Source organism: Tiliqua scincoides, chromosome 9, assembly GCF_035046505.1.
Source record: "Tiliqua scincoides isolate rTilSci1 chromosome 9, rTilSci1.hap2, whole genome shotgun sequence".
Taxonomy (NCBI): Eukaryota; Metazoa; Chordata; class Lepidosauria; order Squamata; family Scincidae; genus Tiliqua; species Tiliqua scincoides.
In genome coordinates, this window is record NC_089829.1 from 8,340,849 (window position 1) to 8,362,277 (window position 21,429).

A 21,429-nucleotide genomic window follows, 5' to 3' on the forward strand; every position below is an offset into this window, starting at 1 on the left:
TGATGCACTCATGCCAATGGGGTCTGCGCTGCTTTCTGCAGGGGCAGGGGAGCTCACAGAGGTCTCTTAAAGGGAAGGGAATGTGTGTTCCATTGCCTTGAAGCTGCATTTGGCGCTGGAAAATTGGATAGGATTGGGCCCTCAATCTCTGCCAGACAGTTTTTGGAGAGTTTTTGCATCTTTCAAGGGTTTATACTCACAGTTCACACATGAAAATGGACAAAGTTCAGGATTGTCTCAGGTCCAGCTCAAGACTGTTCAGTACCTGAAGCAGAGCACCAGATGTAATTTTTCCTCTGCGCTTACCTGTCAGAACAAACATCTCCCCATCGTTCCTCCTTCTCCCCCCCTTTCATTTCTCTCTCTCTCTCTCTCTCTCTCTCTCTTTTTTAATCTGGAAAGAAGAATTGTGGAGAACAAGAGAATGGTGAGCTAGAGGGTCCATGCTCTGGTCTAGCCCACTGGTTCCTAACTCATGGTCCACAGAACACAGGTGGTCTGTGAGATCCTGAGAAGTTGTCTTCGAGAACTATCAGAAAAAAAAGATAGCCTTTGATCACTTCCAGCATCTCACCCAGCAAGTGCTCCCCCATAGACCACCCGAGAGGGTAGAGAAGAGACTGAAGTGTCAACTGCAGCTGCTGGCAGTCCATTCTTTGCCCTCTCTAAGAGTCCATGGGGGGGGGCACTCACTCAGGAGGCATTTCCCCATGGACCACCAGAATGTGCAGAGAATCGACCTGCACACCACAGCTGGCAGCAAAAGCAGTAATGCACAAATCTTCTCTGTAAAGAATAAATCTAATAAATCTTTAATAAATCTTCTCTAATTATTCCAAAACATAATTGTATATTTCGTGTGCAGAGAGTGGGGGTTGCATATGGTCTAGGATAGGGGTGTCCAAAGTTTTTGGCAGGAGGGCCACATCATCTCTCTGACACTGTGTCAGGGGCAGGGGGAAAAAAGAATTAATTTACATTTAAAATTTGAATAAGTTTACATAAGTTTACATAAATGAATATATTAAAGATGAACTTATATTAATGAATGAATAGCTCAAGGCCTACAAAAGGCCTTGCACAAAGCAAGGTTGGCCTTTCCTTTGCTGCTACTGCTGCATCACAGACAGGAAACAAGAAGCAGTGGAAGGAGCCCTCATCCCACAGCTCACATGAGAGGTCAAACAGTCACACTGATGGTGAGAGCAGTTGTGTCTGGCCAATGTGGGCTCTAACAAATCTCCAGAGGGCCAGAGTCTTATTGGAGACTGTGGGCTCCCTGAGAGCTGCATTGAGAGGCCTCGAGGGCCACAAGTGGCCCCAGGGCCAGGGTTTGGGCACCCCTGGTCTAGGATGATTCCAGTTTTTGCCTTAGTGGTCCGTGGGCTCCTAACCACTGCTCTAGCCCATCACTCTCTTCTCCTCTGCACTACCTTTCCCATTCAATCACCCTCTTCCTTTTCAAACCCAAGGGGTAGGAAGAGGAAGAAGTGTGGAGGCTGGGGCACCACCACATCAGGCAGGTCACAGCATGTCCCACTTTGCCTTGGGTGCCTTTGCCTTGGGTGGATCTTCTGGGGCAGCCCTGGAAAAAAAAGCACACTTCTTTAAAAAAACACACACAGAGATGAGAATTCATTCTACCTTCCATTGATCGTTTACATTCATGAATACCGCAACCCTAAAATGTTCATCGCCCTCTGGCCCGATAATAATGCACTTTGGGGAATCAAAGCCTGCTACTCTGCAGGATCCATGAAATGAGCTACGGTTACGGTTTGCAGCAGATACCTACGAAAGGGCAATCAGCAGAGGGCCGTCCTCTTTCAGTCTTATCTCCGAAACCCATATACTTATGTTTATTAAAATCAATACTCTCCATTAGTCTGCATTGGCTTGATTTTTTTTTTAATAATCTATTGATATATGACTTGGACTTTTACAGGACTAAACAAATTTCCTCTTCATGTGCCCCGTAATAGCCTAGGGTCAGACTGGTTGAGAGCAGTTGCCATATATAAATGTTTATTTAGTGCCTGACTACTGATTGAGAACATATCTGGTCTGCAGGCATCAGATGGCTTTTAAACTAGAGATTTATGGCTTACTTCCTGTTTTCCAGACATGGTACACCATTTTTTTTTTTTTTAAAGGAAAGTAATGAATGCAAGGTATTGTGAAAGGAACCACGGGTGTTTCACCAAACTGGAGCTTTGGTGTGTGCTTTCCAAAGACCAGGTTCAGTTGTAAGCTGGAGGCAAACAATAGGGTTTCTTTAAAAAAAAATAAAATAAAATAAAATCCTCAGGTGGTTGGAAAGGGACATAAGGAAAGCCCTGTTGGATCCAGTTGAGGACACCCACAACATGCTGTTTCAGCGATGAATGGTCAGATGCTGCTGGAAGTCTACCAGCAGGACATGAAGGTTACAGCCTCCCCGGTGGTTTATCCCCCAGTATATGGTACTCAGAATGTCTACATCACTCTCTCATCAAACAACCATTGGGAGTCCCATCCTCCATGAATGTGTGTCAGCCTTTTTAAAGTTCTCAAATGCAAAGGCCAGCATCACATTGTGTAGTAGCAATTTTCATGTGTCAAAGAGGCATTGTGTATGTAGTTTTTTGTTGGTGCCTCCCAGGATGGGCCAAGATCTTCGGATGTCTGATGCAGCATGCCAAATGCTGTCCCCCCCTTACCCACTGATGTGCAAGCCCCTACCACTCCCACTCTCCAATATGTTTCCTCTTCTTGTCTGCCCCTCTCTTCCTCTTCCAATCTAGGGGGTAGGAGGAGATGGAGAAGCAGTGGAGGCAAGTAGGAGGATGTAGATGAGTGCCTCCTACCAATCTCCAACAACTCCAGCTTCTGCTTAATGGCCCCCAACAAGGCACAGTCCACCCTTCCTTGCTTGTTTCCCTTTTCAAACTGCTTTCTTACCATTAAGATGATTTTCCTGATGTTCAACCAAAATCTCATCTCCTCTAACTTAAGCCAATTAGATCTAATCTTGCCCTCTGGGGAAGCAGAAAACAAATCTGTATGACAGTACTTCAAGGACTTAAAAAGCGCTATTGTGTCCCCAGTCAGGTTCAAGCTTCTCTCCTCCAGACTAAACATACCCAGTGCTATTGCATCTCCATGTCTTGTGGCTTGAGACCTCTGTTCCTGTTAAGGCAGACTAAAATAGTATTGGCCTTTTTGCAGCAGCATCACACTGTGAACTCATGTCCAGCTCCTCTATTTAGGCAATATTTCGCTGTCATCTAAGGGGCATGAAAAAAACAGAGATGGCCAACCTCACTTGATAATTCAGATCACGGGCTCTGGGCTGGAAGTGTATTTTGCTAAACACATTCATATGAAGTCAGGTTACATAACAGAACTGGTGTCATCCATCAGGAAGAGTTTCAGAGAAACCTCCTTCCATTTCCACATTCCAGAGGAACATTTTATTTATTTATTTTATTTGGGACAAGGATCTGTCTTCTCATCTACTTAATATTGGAGAAGAATTTTGGAAACAAACCCCTCCATTCTGAAATTCCTGGGCCATTATGACTTGAGCGTGAACACACCCTAAGAATTTGGAATAAGAACTTGGTGCCTTCAATCCATTCTCTTCCCCCCTAGGGAGGAAGGCAGGCAAAGAGCAAGTACTCTTCTTAGTTATTTCTGCACTGCTGAGACACAGCTTGGAGAGTTCTGCTCCTCCTGACTCACTGAGCCCCCCCTTTCCACTGAGCCCCGACCCATCTGACTCATTGGCACCCATAGAAGTTTCCTATCAGAGGCAAAACAAAGGAGACATGGATGGTGTCTGCAGCTGGGGAAATGTAGAAAAACCAACCTTCCCCCCCCTCCCATGTTACAGTCCTACAGTCACCAATCCAGTCGCTCTTTAAAAGAAAAATCAAGGCTGCAATCATATACATCAGTAGTTCTCACCCATTTAGCACCTGGACCCACTTTTTAGAATGAAAATCTGTCAGGACCCACTGGAAGTGATGTCATGACCAGGCGTGACATCATCAAGCGGGAAATTTTTTAACAATGCTACCCACACTTACCCAGGAGTAAGTCCCATTGACTATCATTGTTAAAAGCATATACATAGTAGCCCATTAAAAGTACAGGTCTGTAACGTTTCCCCAAATGCAGTCACATACCATGGTAGCCTCAAGTCTAATAGATGAAAAATGAAATGTTGAAATGGGGACCCTCCTGAAATTGGCTCGCGACCCACCTAGTGGGTTCCAACCCACAGTTTGAGAAACACTGCTATACACATTTATCTGGGAGTAAGGCCCTTACAACACAGTTGTACTCATATAGATCATTCTATTAGATAGATAAGCGCTATGTATGCAGTAGTTTGACCTTGAAATCCAACTGAACAAACAGTAGGTAGGAAAATGACAGACCCAAATGCCAAGCTTCAAACTGAGAACTTCATATAAGGGTAGACAGTTTTTACATTCTGCATGCGTGTCGCTCGTTGGAGACTTCTCACTGCTCTGTAAATATCCTGGCTGCAAATTGGATCTATGTACACACATGATTGACCCTGACTGTCCCCTTGGGACAGAGGATCATTACGGTCTTCTTTGACCATTCCAGTATTGTAAATATTACCTCCCCTCTGGGAGGGTGCCTGATATGGTTGGAGAACAATGTTGCAAAGACGTTTTGTGGTCTTGGGTGGAAGGCCTGGGTGATTTAGGAGACAAATTGAGTCCCGTTGTTTGGACAGTCCACCTCAAATACACAAACAGTTGTGACCCAGCAGTGGTGGACGTTCTGACCTGCCTAGAAACACTGTGAGCCTTTTCTTGGTTAATTTACAGTGCAATCCTATGTATGACAACTCTGAAGCAAGTCTCATTGTGCTCAACCTTACTTCCAGGAAGGTGTGTATAGAATTTCAACCACACTCTCTTATGTATTTATTTTTATTTGAAAAATTTATATCCCCCTTTCCCCATGCCAAAGCAGATGCCCAAGGTAACCTACATAGTTCCATAAAAAATGTATATCACAACAATAAGTAAAAACAGCAGTTGTTGTTAAGTCGTGCCCGACTCTTTGTGACCCCCTGGACCACAGCACGCCAAGCCCCTCTGTCAACCACTAACTTCTGGAGTTTGTCCAAATTCATGTTCATTGCCTTGGTAATACTGTCCAACCATCTCATCCTCTGCCATCTCCTTTTGCCTTCAATTTTTCCCAGCATCAGGGAAAAGAGTTCTCCCTTCTCATGAGACAACCAAAGTATTTAAGCATCAGCACTGAGCATTAAAACGTTAATCTTAACATTAAACACTAAAACATTAAAACAAATTAAAAGAAAACCCAAAGTACCTGGCACCAGAGTTGGCATGCCAAATGCTGCCCATCTCACCCGGTGATGTGCCAGCTTCAGTTCCTCAGTTCTAGCCCACCACTCTCTTCTAACCCACTTCTGCTCTGTCCCCCTCTTACAAATTCAGTCCAAGGACTGGGAGGACACAGTGGTGGCAGAGGTTAGATCAGCCAAGGCAAACGGGCAGGCAGAAGCGGGCGCTCCCTGCCAATCTGCTACTTGAGGCAACCACTTCAGTTGGCCTCATGGACTAACTGGCCCTGTATCTACATATACCAACAATCAGGTCACAACCCAGTGATGGATCCTGACCCATAGTTTGGGAAACATTGCTCATCTAAGTTGAAGTATACAATCCTTCAACTTAGATGAGCACAGTTTCCCAAACTGTGGGTCAGGACCCACCATTGGGTCGTGACCCGATTGTGGGTGGGTCATGAAACTGACAAGCTGATAGCTGACAAGGAAAGTGTACTGAGCCCTAAGGAGAGTGAAACTGAGCTGCACATGCAGGTTTTCTCACAAATAGGTTGCCGTGCTTCAGTCCACTTTGAAAAGCAAGCCGAGAGGAATGCAAGGCAACCGTAAAGGTCTGGATCCAATGAATATGGAGATCAATAAAGGCTCCAGAAGCCAGCTCCCCCACCATAGTTAAATAGATAAATAGTTAAATAGATTATAGTTAATAGGTTATAGTTAATAGACCATAGTTAAATAGATTATAAAAGCACAGCCTCATGCAGCTGGTAGAGTAAAACTGTTTATTTTAAGCCTCGTAAAGCTAGATGGGTCCTGACAGAGTGTCATTTTTAAATTTGGTCCTGGTGATAACAAGTTTGGTTACCACTGCACTAGAAAGAATTTTCCTGCTTCCAGCAGGGGGTTGGACTAGACGGCCTTGAAGGCCCCTTGGAACCTCTTGGAACCTATGATTCAACCCATCTGAGAATGAAACAGCAGGCTGGATGAGAGGGATTCTCGGCCTGATCCAGAAGGGTTCTTCTTAGGTTCCTAAGTGGAGGCGAAGAGCCAACAGACAGAACAATCACTCAGTGTTCTAGACTGGGTGTTGGCTCCTCCTGAATGGGCTTGCTAGAAGAAGCCATTAAGTGTGTGAGGGCATGCACTGTATATAATCAAAAAGGAGCATGCAGATGGCAAAGGGGCCATGCTAAAGCTTGAGGTTACAGGCAATTTCTGGAGGGCTTTTTTATGTGCACATTTAATCTGTTACTCCATTAAAAAAAAAACAAAATGCATGGCACTGGGCCAGCTGTATAGTGCCTCTAAGACACAGGGCCCCTTCTTGGAGAACACGCTTGTTAAAAGGTGTAATGAGAGGCCAAGCAAATCCCCCAATATTCTGCAAGGCCTTCATTAGTTCTCTAATTATATCAGCTGTTTCTATAATATAAAAACGTGTGGTTCTTTATGAACAGACTTGGCATCTGCAAGGGGCAACCTGGGAGATGCTGGAGGCCCGGTGGCAAAGAGCAGAACGCAAGACAACAAAATATTATCCATATGTATGACTCCCTTCTCTGCTTAGAAGAAGCTGCTACCGAATCAGAACCTTGGTCTACCTAAGTCGCACTGGCTGGCAGCAGCTCCCCAGGGTTTAAGGGAGAGGCCTTTCCCAATCCTGACTGCAGATGGAACCAGGGAACGGATGGATACCAAGTATCTGGAGCAGGTGAATGTCTTGGAAGTGATGGAATTCATGAGGATGGAGGAGCATATTTTATAGTCCTTCAAAGGCATCAAATGGCCAGTTTTGGATAGGTGGTGGAAGCAGTGACATCGCTAGGGGGGTACAGTAAGCGCGGACCACACCGGGGGATGCACACAGGGGGAGGTGACACCACCCCTGGCCAACATTTTTTAAATCTTGGTATTTTTCAATAATAATAATAATAATGCATAATTTCATGCAGAACGCAAGGAAACAAACCATGTTGAAATACATCCATTCTAGCAAAAGACGTAGCCAAAAAAACCAGTGGCGGCAGGGCAACGGTGCATCACCATGCCTGCCGCCCAGGGGGTTGCCCTACCCACTGCATGGGAGGAGGTTCATCATGGGGGTGATGCGCTGTCTGGCCTCCTGCACCGGGTGACACACACCCTAGTGACACACTGGGTGGAAGTCTAGCGTTTGAGAGCCTCTCACTGTTGTGCAGGTCAAAAACTGCAATTCCAGCAGCTTGCCACAAGGGGAAGTGACTCGGCGGACCCGGCTACTTCCCCTAAGGTCCAGCCCAGGCAGCTTCTGACAGGCTGCCAGGTTAGAGCGCTTCCAAACCATCACATCTACTCACATATAAGGAGCCTGGCCTGGGGTGCTTACTCCCAAATGTTGTGCTTCGGTTTCTCGCAAGTGCAAATTCCACACCCCCAAAGAGGAACAGCAGCAGACCAAAGGGGCACAGACTTTCCCTCATCAGTGTGTTTGCCAGCGCTAAGAAAGTGTTGTTTTCCTGATGGCGATTATCTCTTGGAACAAGTCATTGGGAATCCTCCTAAGAAAGAGGATTCCTCATTGCCCACACTGAGCAAGGGAGTTGAACCAGATGACCTCTAGGACCCCTTTTTACCTCTAACCTTCTAGGGTTCTAATAGCATGTTAGTTCCTCTAAGGTGGAAAAAAAAAGATATTTGGACTTCTTGCAAACAACTGAGAGTAGTGCTTGTGTTCCATTCTGTAAGTGGAGATGGCTACTCATTTCATTGTAGTTTCTTGTGCTGCAGTCAGCAAACAAACAGGTAACTGACCCCCCCTCCTTCCACTCAATGGTTAATTTAAATTATCTAATTTTCAAGAAAATCATTAACTTTTTCTGCATCAGATAGTCAATGGTGATTGATGGGATGCCTAGCAGTTTTGAATTGCTACTATTGAAAAATGAGAGAGAGAAAGTCCTTTCTGCTAAAGCAGACTTTTTGTTATGAAAAAGAAAACTTTGCAGCTGAGGGAGCTGAGCGAGTACAATTGTGTAAATTTTGAAAACATTAAACATGTGGTTTGCGTTTCGGAGCCCAGGAAAAAAAATTATCAGTGCTATAAACTATCCCAGCTTAGGGCTGGCTAAGAGACAGCCTTTGTGAGTGTGTTGTTTCAGATTTACCTCTGTGCCATTTGCTAAGTAGCCCTGTTCCAAGAAGCAAAATTTGGTGTGCAAAAATGTGTCTTATTTATGCTTCGTGGAATTGAGCGGGGCACACAGTTCGTCTGGGCTACAGGAAAAGGGCTGAAATTGGGAAAGGGGGAGGACTATGGGAACTTTTGTTGTCTACAAGTCAGGATTTGCAAAACCTCTGCTACTATTCCTGCAAATATTTTCACTCTGTAAAACTGTTATGTTGCATGCTCGGGATACTTATCTTCAAAAGCGAATGTGCGCTAGGCCTGTTCTGAATTCTCTCGCCACTCACCGCCAATTTAGCCACTATTATCTCTGCCTTCTAAAATGGGGTGACCTTTTCTGCTACTTGGGGAGGGTTTCACGGGGTGATCCTTATGAAGCTCAATCAAGTAACTCCTGATTTTCCCAAGATGCTTTGCTCCAAGTGGAATAATAGAGACTTCTTCCAGGCAAATGGGGGGCACCCATTAATGGGGAAAGGGAGAGCATGTAAAAGGTGGAACTGGAAGTGCATGCCGCATTAACTTAGTGTTCCATTTCCTTTGCATGTGTGTTCCTCTCTTCCCCACCCCCACCACAAAAGGAAAAGAACTGATGAACAGGGAGCTGACACATTACCTCGGCAGTGTGCCGTGAGCTTTCAGTTCTGCCTTTGACATGCGCTTGGTGACCTGTCGCTGCGTTCAGGACACTTATCCGCAACAACAAACAGTCTGTTCTTGAGCTGTGAATCAGCCCATCAACTACTCAAGACTATTCTCCCCTCACTCATCCTACTGGAGAAAGCTAAACACTGTTCAGCAGCAACATCATATCACATCTGGGCCTGGCAGCCACCGTGGCAGAGTCAGAAGAACGGATTGGGAGGCAAGCTGGGAATCAGGATAGAGGAGTCAGCAATGAAACCAGAAGTGAGGTATCAAGTCAGGGGTCTGGAACTGGACCAGGAGTCATACAAGGATGGTTGGTTGGCAACCTTCAGTCTCAAAAGACTATGGTATAAGCCTACAGCACCCGGCATTCCCAGGCGGTCTCCCATCCAAGTACTATCCAGGCCAGACCCTGCTTAGCTTCCGAGATCAGACGAGATCGGGCATGTACAAGGATGAGCACCAGCACAAAGGACACCTTGTTGCTGTACAACCACCTCTTCCAAACAGGAAGCCCTTATAGCCCTTCCTGTTCAGTGATGTCCAGTTGCTGGTCTGAGTAGACAAGACTAATTCAGAACACCAGAGCGCCTTCCTCTTGTGAGAGTCCCTGGTTGCAGTTCCAGCAGCTCACCACATGGGGGCAGTCACTCAGAGGACCCTCACAGCTCACACCTGTGCATGCAGGACTGGCCCATCCATGAGGCCAACTGAAGCTGTCACCTCAGGCATCAGATTGATGGGAGGCGCTCATCTCTGTCTGCCCATTTGCCTCCACTGCCCCTCCTTCCTGGATTAGAAAAGGAAGAGTGGGACAGAGAGGAAGGGGAATGTGGAGGGTGATAAAGTGCTGAGCTAGAATACTGGAGGGGCAGAGACTGGCACAAAACCAGGAAGGGGGCAATATTTGGCATGTCACCACAAAGGATCTTGGGACATCCCTGTGTGCATGTTGGCTCAGAAGTTCCATAGTAGTTAATGGGACTTACTCCCAAGTAAGTACACATTGAATTATGGCATTAGATTAATTACTGCCAGCCTGGGTAGCTCCTGACAGATTGTGCTATGTCAGAGTGCTGTCCCTTTAAATTCCTTGCAATTTTATGGGAAGGATGAGACTGGCAGTCATAAGGACATCCTTGGGGAACGATTTAGAAAAGGGGGGGGAGGGTCTGAGGCTACAACCTCATCTTAATTATTATCTGGGAGTAAATTGCATTGAACTCAATGGGGCTCACTTCTGAGCAGTCACACAAAGGATTGAATTGCTAGTTGAGCTTTGGATTTCATCAGATGATCTGCTATCATTTATTGGGAGCTCTCCCAGGTCCTGGAGGATCTCCTTGCCTGTAGCAATCTCCTGTTATGTCTGCTCTCTCTTGCCTCCCGCTGGTTATACTCTGTTCCCCAAAAAAGTCCTCCTACCCAAGACTTTGAGCCCAGTGCCCTATAGGTTCAAGGCCTGGATGGCAAATGAACACAGGATCAATGAGGGCTGTTCAGTCTATGTTGGTGTGAGGCTGACCCATAACCAAATTGTACCTTCTTTTCCAGAAATCCCCCCCCACACACACACACACTTTTGGTATAACATTCCAACACTAAAGTACCTGGGAAGTGATTCCTTACTGATTACTTCTTTGCTTAGAACTAACTATGGTTGCAATCAAAAGACCAAAGAAAATATTTCTTTACCCAGCATTTATTAGTCTGTGGAACTCCTTGCCACAGGAAGTGGTGATGGCATCTCGCCTAGATGCCTTTAAGAGGGGATTAGACAAATTTCTGGATGAAAACTGCATCATGGGTTACAAGCCATGAAGTGTATGTGCAACCTCCTTATTTTAGAAGTAGGTTACTTCAGAATGCCTGATGCAGGGGATGGCACCAGGATGCAGGTCTCTTGTTATCTTGTGTGCTCCCTGAAGCAGTTGGTGGGCCAGTGTGAGATACAGGAAGCTGGACTAGATGGGGCTCTTTGGCCTGATCCAGTGGAGCTCTTCTTATGTTAAGCCTATTCACATCTTCCTGGAAGTAAACTCCCATTGAAAACAATGGAACTTACTTCTGAGTAGACATGAATAGGATTGAGCTGTATGGAAACTAATCATAGCTCAGCAAATTCCATGGTGGAGGAAGCTTAGTGGAAGAGGGACAACCAGATTCAACCCCTCCCACTTCCAAATAGGACTTGGAAAGACCACCCTCTCCAAATCCTGGGAGAATTGCTGCTGCCAGTCAGGGCTGACAATTCTGAAATGGATAAACCAAGGCTCTAACTCAGCAGATAGCCACCTCTGACGTTCCAGGTTTGCTGCCTCACGCAGCATTTGGTAACTGAAGTCTGGGTGGCTTAGTCTTCTTAATAGCCTGTGACCCAAAGTCCGTTTCCAGAGAAGTGTTAATGAGGAACAGTTTTGCAGGGAATTAAATTAGCGGAAAACTCCATCCCAGAGAAATTCAGAAGGTATAAGGGTTTGTGGGAGTTTGCCAGCACCTTGGTGCAGACATTTTCATCCATTTTTCTGGCAGCCCCTCTTCCAAAATTCTCCTCCTCCAATCTTCTCCCCGGGTTTTAGAGTTCTGAATGACCTGGTAGGGCTGAGAAACTCTGGAGAACCACTACCAGCTAGCAGTCTGTAGACAATAGTAGGCTATATAGAACAGTGGTCTGGAGTCGGCACAAGATCCCTACCTGGAGATCAGGATATGGACATCTTGCAGGGTGAAAGAGTGTTTGAAATTCACATAGGTTCTTCCAGTGTTGGTAAATATTGGCAAAACCAGTGGGGCCAAGGGTGGAGGGAAGGAACCCTGAAGGAACCCAGAAATGTTACCATCCTTCTGGGGGCTACTCAGCAATTTATTGCACCCTTTATACACTGTTTTCATTCACTGGCAAGTCCACTCGGTATGCTTTTAAAAGCCCTGAAGTCAGGGGAAAAAAACCCTTGATGCTGTCAGCCAATCCAAACACCACATTGGATGGCCAAAGGCGTAAAACACATTATTATATTTCACTATTGAATATTATTAGGTATTCACCAAGTGAGGCTTACATTTGTTCTTCAAGGCTACAGTCATGGGAAATTTTAAATGAGGGCCTCCAGATGCCCTCTAAGAAATGGGTCAAGAGAATCCATAACTTCCTAATACTCCAAGGATAGTATTAGAGCATTTTAGTATTGTAAGGTTGGGAGTATCCAAAGATCATCTAGCTTTCTCCCTTACACAGATAAAGATCAATGGGTTGGGTAAAGGTTGGCACTGAAATCCCACCCAACAAGAAACCTGAAGCCAATGTCAGGGTGCCTTGACACCACTGAGAACTTTCAAGGGAAGTCACACCACCTTCTAGAAGACACATGAAACTTCTCAGGGGGTTCTGTGCAGGCTAGGCTGGGGTCTCGAACTAGGTATTCTTTCACCAGGCATCATAAGATAAGGTATTCACTATCTCCTGCACCACTTATAGCCTGGTCTGTCAACAAGGCATCTTGGGAGAGTGCCTTCTACAAGACAGTACTAACTGACTGTGATCAGCTGACTCCTCCAGGCCTTATAAATTGTTTGCCATCAATTGAATCCACTTGGCTTGGCCAATCCTTAACCCATCAGTACTGGGTTGTAGAGGTAACACCCAATGTGCTATCATGGCTTTGCCCCAGCCACTTGGCACCCACACAATAGGTGGTTGAAGGACAACTGGGGGCCCAGTACTTAACCCCAAGGTCCTCAGTAGTCTGACTCCTCATACTATTCAGACTAACTTGAAGGTCCACCTTCACTAACATAAGAACAGCCCTGCTGCATAAGGCCAGAAGCCCATCTAGTCCAGCTTCCTGTATCTTACAGTGGCCCACCAGATACCTCAGGGAGCACACAAGACAACAAGAGACCTGCATCCTGGTGCCCTCCCTTGCATCTGGCATTCTGACATACCCCATTTCTAAAATCAGCAGGTTGCACATACATATAATGGCTTGTAACCTCTGATGGATTTTTCCTCCAGAAGTTTGTCAAATCCCCTTTTAAATGCATCTAGGCCTGATGCCATCACCACATCCTGTGGCAAAGAGTTCCACAGATTAACTACATGCTGAGTAAAGAAATATTTTCTTTTGCCTGTCCTAACTCTCCCAACACTCAATTTTCATGGCTGTTCCCCGAACTGTTGGTTCAAATGCTTCTTCTTGGACTTCTTGTCTGATTTTCATTGGTACAAGCAAAGATGGCCCATCTAGAGGGCCAACTGAGCCTGCTGTTTGCCTCAGGCAATGGATTGGAAGAGGGTTCTCCTCCATCCATCTGCTGCTGGCTGACCTACCTCTGGAAGAGCAGAACAGGTTGGAAGACAAAGCGTGGAGAAGAGGAAAATGGCGAGTGCTTTGCCAAATTCCCTTTCCAAATTTGACCTAGAGAACTTATGCCCACTTTGCTAATTAGGTCCCTCCTCACTCAAAATAGCCCTGTGTTGTTGGCATCCTTCAGTCTCGGAAGACTATGGTATCGCGCTCTGAATGGTGGTTCTGGAACAGAGTGTCCTCTCCAGTGCACGAAGCCTGGGTAAAGTAGATATGGAGGATAGGCTGTTACCCATGCAGCAAATCCCCCCTCTCCACATCGCTGAAATGGTCCAATGGAAAGGCAGAGGCCAATACGGTGGGTTCCAGCGGCGTCGCAGGAGTTGCCAGAACGTGACTGTGTTCAGCCATGAACTGCCTCAGGGACTCCGGCTCCGGATTTTGCCTCGAGGTTGACTCCAGAAGCCTTTTCCATAACTGGATGTAACCACAAGGCAGTGGAGGTTTGGGATCAGAGTTTTCCTTCTCTCAGATGAGCTGCCTTCCCAGGCTAGCAAGTCCCATCTACCCGGTGGCTGTTTAGTCGCCTCTTATGACAAGTACAGCCAAACGGAGGGCCTATTCTTATCCACAGCCCCCAGGGGGAAAAAATAGCCCCAATACTGCAGAAAGCACTGCTGGGTTCTGCCCCCAGGTAGCTCACCTGTTCAACCTGCAGAGGTCCCTTTCATCTCCTGCCAGCAGCTTCCTTGGCCACTGCAGCAACGCCTGGTCCTCAGGAGCTCTTGGGCTTGGCAACCACACACTACATCTCCAACCAGTCCGTCCTCCAGACTCCTTCCTTCCAAACCCACCCACTCTCACTACTCCAGGTGCTGCTTTTATCCTTGTAATGAACTGGCTACCTCTACTGGCTACAGCTGTGCAGCACACTCACAGCTGCTCAAAGCCTAGGTTTTAACCCCGTGCTGGCCTGCCACAGCAAGGGGCCACTGTTGTCACCACACCCTATCTCCTAGAAGGATCTTGCACATTTCCATTACAGCGGGCACTCCACTCTGCTACCCTCAAATCCTGGGAATGGGGGGAGGGGAGGAGTCCAGGAACAGCATTGACTGTGCTGTTTCCAGACCAACACTGGAAGCCTCAGCATGTCTGCTCAGTAACAACTACCCGGTCCTAACCCCCTCCCCCACCTGACAGCATGCAGTCACACTGATGGAGGCTGCACAGCATGCTATGGTGGGGGGGACAATTGGACAGCCTACGTTGTGGGTTGGCAACCTTCAGTCTCGAAAGACTATGGTATAAGCCTACAGCACCCGGTATTCCCAGGCGGTCTCCCATCCAAGTACTAACCTGGCCTGACCCTGCTTAGCTTCCGAGATCATGGTATAAGCCTACACCACTCAGTATTCCCAGGCGGTCTCCCATCCAAGTACCAACCAGGCCTGAGTCTGCTTAGCTTCTGAGATCATGGTATAAGCCTACAGCACCCAGTATTCCCAGGCGGTCTCCCATCCAAGTACTAACCTGGCCTGACCCTGCTTAGCTTCCGAGATCAGACAAGATTGGGCATCTGCAGGATAACTAAAAATATTATCAGCTGGTAGGTTGCCCAACTGCCTTTGGGTCTCCTTAGATATATGCTAGCCATAATTGCTGGTGTATGTCCAAGACAAAAGAGGTAGGGCAGCTTGGGAAGGGGGGGGACAAGACCTGGTGCATGCCAGTGCCACCAAATCCCACTTCCCAAACACCCTCTGCCTCCCGCAACCACGACACACCTCTGCCACCAACTTAATGGTGTCTGTAGAGGTCACTGTTGCCTATGCTGCCCCACTGCCTATTTGTGGCAATTGTTTGGAAGCATGAGACGGCAGCCTGGCTTACACACCACCAGAATGTGTCCTGTACTGCTGGGACATCAGTTCCAGCAGCTCAGGACCACCATAGGCTCGGGCCCCAAGTACCATTGTGTTCAATGGAGCTTGCTCTCCGGAAAGTGTGGCTAGGGTTGCAGCCCAAGAGGTCTTGCACCAGCAATGACTGCCATGGGTAATGGCTGCTAATCAACCTTATCCTTGACCAATTTGTCTCCTTGCTTTTTAAAGCTATCTTTTGCCTGCATATATGTGGGAGGGGAGGTGGTGAGCTGTTCAAAGAATAACAGTTCTTTGTAAAAGATCAATAAAAGATTCCACTTGCCCGAGGCTCTAGCCTGAGCCTAAGCAGCTCTCTGGATCATGGCCAGATGCTTTCTTGAAAGATAAATGGTTTGCAAGCATATTAATGAATTCATTTACAGTGTTCATTTACAGTGTTTTGCGCGAAAGCTTTGCATGTACGATCACCTACCGTGTACTGCACCTTTAAGACTCTAATGGGGCCACTAAAAATGGGGGGGGGGCGTATCACAGCCACAACAATCCACTTGCAGCTTGCACACTAACAGGTTCTCATCTGACACCAGTAGGGAATCCAAGATATTTTATTATTTGGAAACTCCGTAGAGGGGAAAAGCTCGCTTTGAATCTGTCATTACTCCGCAAACCGCACCTCCCCTGGGAGTTAATTATTTTCTTAAAATGCAACTTGTTCTGTTAGTTTAAAACATTCCAACTGTGTTCTCACTCTTTAAATCTTCCGTAAACCTCTGGGTTTAAATCACTTGCAGATAAGAGTGATTCTATTAGAAATTGAAGGGGGGGGGAATACACACATAAAAAAGGGAGAAAGGGGGAGAAGAAGGTGGCATGGCACTGAAATAAAAGAGCATTGACAGAAGAATCCTTGGGGGTGTCTGGTGACCTCTCGCCTTTGACGTGCACGCCTAGGAACAACCCCCAGTAAATTTATAGCGCTTTGGTCAAGAACACAACACCACTGCGGGCTGCTCCACTTTGCTTACCACAAAGAGAAATATGCCATCATTAATGCAGGGAATTCACAGCCCTAAGAGGGTGTGGTGGCCACTCACCTAGATGGCTTTGAAGGGGCATTAGAATAGTAAGGAGGACAAGAGAGCCTCCAGCCTCCAGCCTGAAGCAAGCAACAGACTTCACTGCTGGTTTGTCGTTGTTTCCCACTATCTGGTCTTTAAAGGGAGGCTGCCCCTGAACATGGAGTTTCCATTGATACTAATGGGAGCTTTTCCTTTCCATCTTAAAATAGCAGCTATGTGGTGGTCTGTTCCAGATCAGGACCACTATGGGGACAAGGACTTGAATGCCTTCTATCCCCCTCCACGGTTCTGATCCAAACTAGGGCTCCGGCACACCTTGATACACATTTAAACACACACATTCATGCACCTCAAAATCTGCAGTTATCCAGTTTTGGCCTTAGAATTGTATCTTTGGCAAAGGAGTGTCACTCTGCAGTGCCCTTCACCCATCACACCAATAGGAGGCGCTGTTTCTACAGATTGCATTGGGCAAGAGAGCCTTGAGTGGCAAAGACAGGCATGGCAATATATTGATTTACAATTAATCTTTCATGTCGTCTAGCGAGGACCTTGGGATAAGATCCTATCACATCTGTTTGTCAGGACTTTGGAGTGACTCTGCTGCCATAGTAAAAGTAGTTTTTTTTTAAAAAAAAAAAAAGGCAAAAGACTCCCATAAGGTGTGGGCATAATGCATATTTTCAAACCACCACTTATAGACATGTAGTTTATGTATTTGTTCATTAAAGTACCAGGAACGGCATCATACAGAGAGAATTGATTGGCACCTTGGCTGAAGAGGCCCAAATCTAATAAAGAAATGCTGAAACTCTCTGGTTTCGCTCAGTCTCAGCACAGGATATTATATCACATCAAATCCATTGGTCTGTCCAGTTCAGTATTGTCTACACTACCTGCCGGTGGAGCTGGCCCACCCATGAGGTCAACTGAAGAGGTCGCCTCAGGCAGCAGATTGATGGAGAGAGGGGTACTCATCTCTGCCTGCCTACTTGCCTCCATTACTTCTCCTTCCATTCCCTGGAATAGAAAAGGAAGATGGCGACAGAGAAGAAGTGTGGAGAAGAGTGCTGAACTAGAACATTGGGGAAGCTGGCACAGTGGGTAAGAGGGGTGGAAGGAGCAGAGGCTGGCACACCAGGTGATGGGGGCAGCATTTGGCATGCTGTTTTAGAAAGGAGGCCTTGGACCTGTCCTGTTACCCATGGCTTTCAGATGACATCTTCCCCAGCGCTATTGGAAAGTGAGCCTGGCTCTTCCATACACAATGCATGTGTTCTAACCCTGAGCTATGGATGCTTGCCTTAGAAAGAGCAGGAATGGATCTTGAGGTCATCTAGTCCAGTCTGCTGCTCAGCACTCCCTTATTGATCAGCTCTGCTTGCAATTGTTGCAATTAATTTGAGGCAGTGTCTTCAAATTTGAAAGGGGTGAAACTCAGTGGTCCTTGCAGGTCGCATACGCACAATAAGGGTTCAGGTTCAATTGAGAGCAGCTATCGGGCCACCCCAGTAAGAGGACTTACTCTGTAGAGCAGTATCCTTTCCTGCTATTGATATTTATATGCCACTTTTCAACACAAAGCAGTTTTCATAGCAAAATCAATAAATGGATCCTGTCCCCAAAGGACTCGCAATCTAACAAAGAGGCACTAGCAACAGCCAGTGGAAAAGACACAAATGCTGGGGTGAAGAGGGACATTTGTCCCTTCCCCCCCCCCCACAAAAAATAAGGACCAACGCTTCAAAGATGCCTCTTGGCTCGGTTAGTGGGGTATCTACAGCATCCAGGCCAAACGGCAAGGTGTGGGCCCCACTCTGCACCAGTGGCTTAGCTAAAGGGGGTACAAAGGGCTAAGTTTTACAGGGCGCCTCACTGCAGCATGCAAGCAGCCCCTCCCCTTTGGAGCTATTCCAGGCATTTGCCTCAGGTTTGCTCCCCCCCCCCCCATGGCTCTGGAGGGACCATTTGCATACTGCAGTGAGGCTCCCTGCAAAACTTAGCGCTTTGCACCCCCTCTAGCTATGCCACTACTCTGCACACAGCACAAATCAACGACCCTGCCGCAAAACAGGGAAATGCTTAAGGGCCCAATCCTATCCAATTCTCCAGCCCTGGTGCAGTCGCAATGCAGCCCCAAGGAAAGGCAACAAATGTTGCCATGCCTTAAGGAAGCCTCTGTGACTGCCTCCCCACCACAGGATGCAGTGCATGCCCCACTGGCACAGCTGCACCAGCACTGGAAAATTGGAAAGGATTGGGCCCTAAGTCTTGCATTTTTATGGATCCTGCCCCGACATGTTTACTCATTCAAGATTTCCCTCTGCCCCTGTTGCCTGGTCATTTTCCATAGCCCTTGAGTGCTTGAGGTTGAAATAAAGTGGGATTCTTTGTTGCCTTGATTGGCTGACCTGTAACACGTCAAACACCCATGTTGACACAAAGTGATCTAATAGGTTTCGCATTTGGCGCATGTTCGCTGCCTGGACCCAAAGTGAGGAAATGACTTGTGTTTGCTTTTGAAGCTCCCTTTCCACCCAAAGGTGGAAGCCACGCCGAATGCTGTTTGGCTGCCATGAAACCCATCCTTTTTAATTTTGCGGATATATTTTTAAAACCTTTTTTGGATTACATCCCAAGGGCCGGTCCCAAAAATGTCACCCGGCTTATTTTATTTGTATGCTGTAAAATAAAATAAAAAATCATGTCATGTTTTATGGGATGCTTCTAGTTTGCCGAGTTTTCAGCTCCGAAATTAGACTTGGGGGTAAAGAACTTATTAATCAACATGCAAAAACCGAACTAGTGTTTGTTCCGAAATAGACATCAGGAAAATATTCAGTCGAGATCCAGAGCCAGCTTTACCATGACGTGAGGTTAAAAGGGCCACTGCAGACATCAGATTAGGGGTGATTTAGGGCCCAAGCCTATCCAATTTTCCAGTGCCGGTGCAGGTATGCCAATGGGGCATGCACTGCATCCTGTGGTGGGGAGTCAATCACAGAGGCCTTCTCAAGGTATGGGAACATTTGTCCCCTTACCTCGGGGCTGCATTGTGGCTGCACTGGTGCTGGAAAGATGGACAGAATTGGGCCCATAGTGACCCATTCAGCACCCACCCACCCCCTGCAGGGAAGGTGGACAAAATGGCACCATGCTACTTTTCTTCTAGTAAGAAAAGGGGGCAAGAGATTTGAAAGCAAAGGATGAATAAAAGAATGTGGAAGAAAGGGAGGGCGGAGCTACTTGGTGCTCCACTTCAGGCAGTAAAATGCAATGGACTGGCACTAATATTATTATTAATAATATTAATGCTAATGATAACCATTTGTAATTTGTGTGGTGCTTTGGTGGTGCTGTGGTAGTGCTTCACGTGTATCATCATGACACAACCCTTGCCACAACTCTACAGAGTGAGTTTTCATTCATTCTGTCTTGGATTGCCAGCAAGCCTGAAACACAATGGTTTGATGACCCTGCTCCAGGGAAGAGCACCTGGGAGGCAACAGGAGCTGCACCAGCATCCTCCACACTGTGCTAATCAGACCCACCTGGGCCCCTTTGCAGGTGCAACCAGGGAGCCGCATGGTCACCTCCCCAGGAATGAGCCAATGGAGCATGCTCTGTTCATGCTGAGGGCTTTGGCTAAGGCGGGGGTAACTCAGGGCTGAGGGGGCTCTGTGTTGCCACAAGTGCAAGAGTCTTTTGGGGTATGACAACAATGGAACAGTCCAGTGGAAGAAAGCCAGAAACGTGAATTTATTAGCCCTGGCTGGCAACCTTCAGTCTCTAAACACTATGGCAGGGGTGCCCAAACCCTGGCCCTGGGGCTACTTGCGGCCCCCGAGGCCGCTCAATGCGGCCCTCAGGGAGCCCCCAGTCTCCAATGAGCCTCTGGCCCTCCAGAAATTTGTTGGAGCCCGCACTGGCCCGACCCAACTGCTCTCAGCGTGAGGGCGACCTCTCGCGTGAGCTGTGGGATGAGGGCTCCCTCCACTGCTTGCTGTTTCATGTCTGTGATGCAGTAGCGGCAGCAAAGGAAAGGCCAGCCTTGCTTTGTGCAAGGCCTTTTATAGGCCTTGAGCAGTCGCAAGACCTTCATCCATTCATATAAGTTCATCTTTAATATATTCATTTGTGTAAACTTATGTAAATTTATTCAAATTTTAAATGTAAATTAATTCTTCCCCCCCCCCCGGCCCCCAACAAAGTGTCAGAGAGCTGATGTGGCCCTCCTGCCAAAAACTTTGGACACCGCTGCACTATGGTATAAGCCTACAGCACCTGGTATTCCCAGGTGGTCTCCCATCCAACTACTAACCAGGCCTGACCCTTGCTTAGCTTCCGAGATCAGACGAGATCGGGCATGTGCAGGGTAACAGTTGCTACACAAGCAACATTCCCCCCCCCCCCATGGACAGAACAAAAAATACAGGGGTTTTGTGTACTTCAAAACAGAGGTGGTGACTCCTTCCTAGGGATAGTTCCTCTCATGGACAACTGTGTAGTATGTCTGCAGCCACTTATACCAACACCAGTTGCACTCTCAATGTTGTTCTCAAGCCCCCCTTTATGTACCTTCACAAGGGAAGTGTAATGGAAATGCTCAAGATCCCTCGAGGAGATGGGATGTGGTGTGAACAGTGCCCCCCTGCTCTGGCAGGCAAGCATGGGGTTCACACCAGGGCCTTGGATTGCAGTGAGTGTGCTGCACAGCTGTAGTCACTTGGAGGCAAAAAGACCCCCAGGGTTAAAAGCAGCACCTGCAGGAAGGAGAGAGTGTGAGTATCTGAACTGATGGATTAATGGACTGAGGAACAAATGGACTACTGGACCTGCTGACTGCCTAATGGACTAACTAACTAATGGACAGATGGGTGAATGGACTTCTGAGGATTGCTGGAATAGGGACCGCTGGAGACACTGGAGATTGGTGTGTGGCTGCCACTCCCAAGACCTGCTGAGGACCAAGGAGTTGTTGTGATGGCTGCAGAAGCTGCTGGCA

The 21,429-nt window shown here is 47.1% G+C and overlaps 2 pseudogenes; both read right to left on the bottom strand.

Moving 5' to 3' along the window:
* Positions 1-9,507: 9,507 nt before the first annotated feature.
* On the bottom strand, positions 9,508-9,622 carry LOC136660778 (5S ribosomal RNA; annotated as a pseudogene).
* An 11,074-nt stretch (positions 9,623-20,696) lies between these two features.
* LOC136660969 (5S ribosomal RNA) lies at positions 20,697-20,817 on the bottom strand (annotated as a pseudogene).
* Between the last annotated feature and the right edge of the window lie 612 nt (positions 20,818-21,429).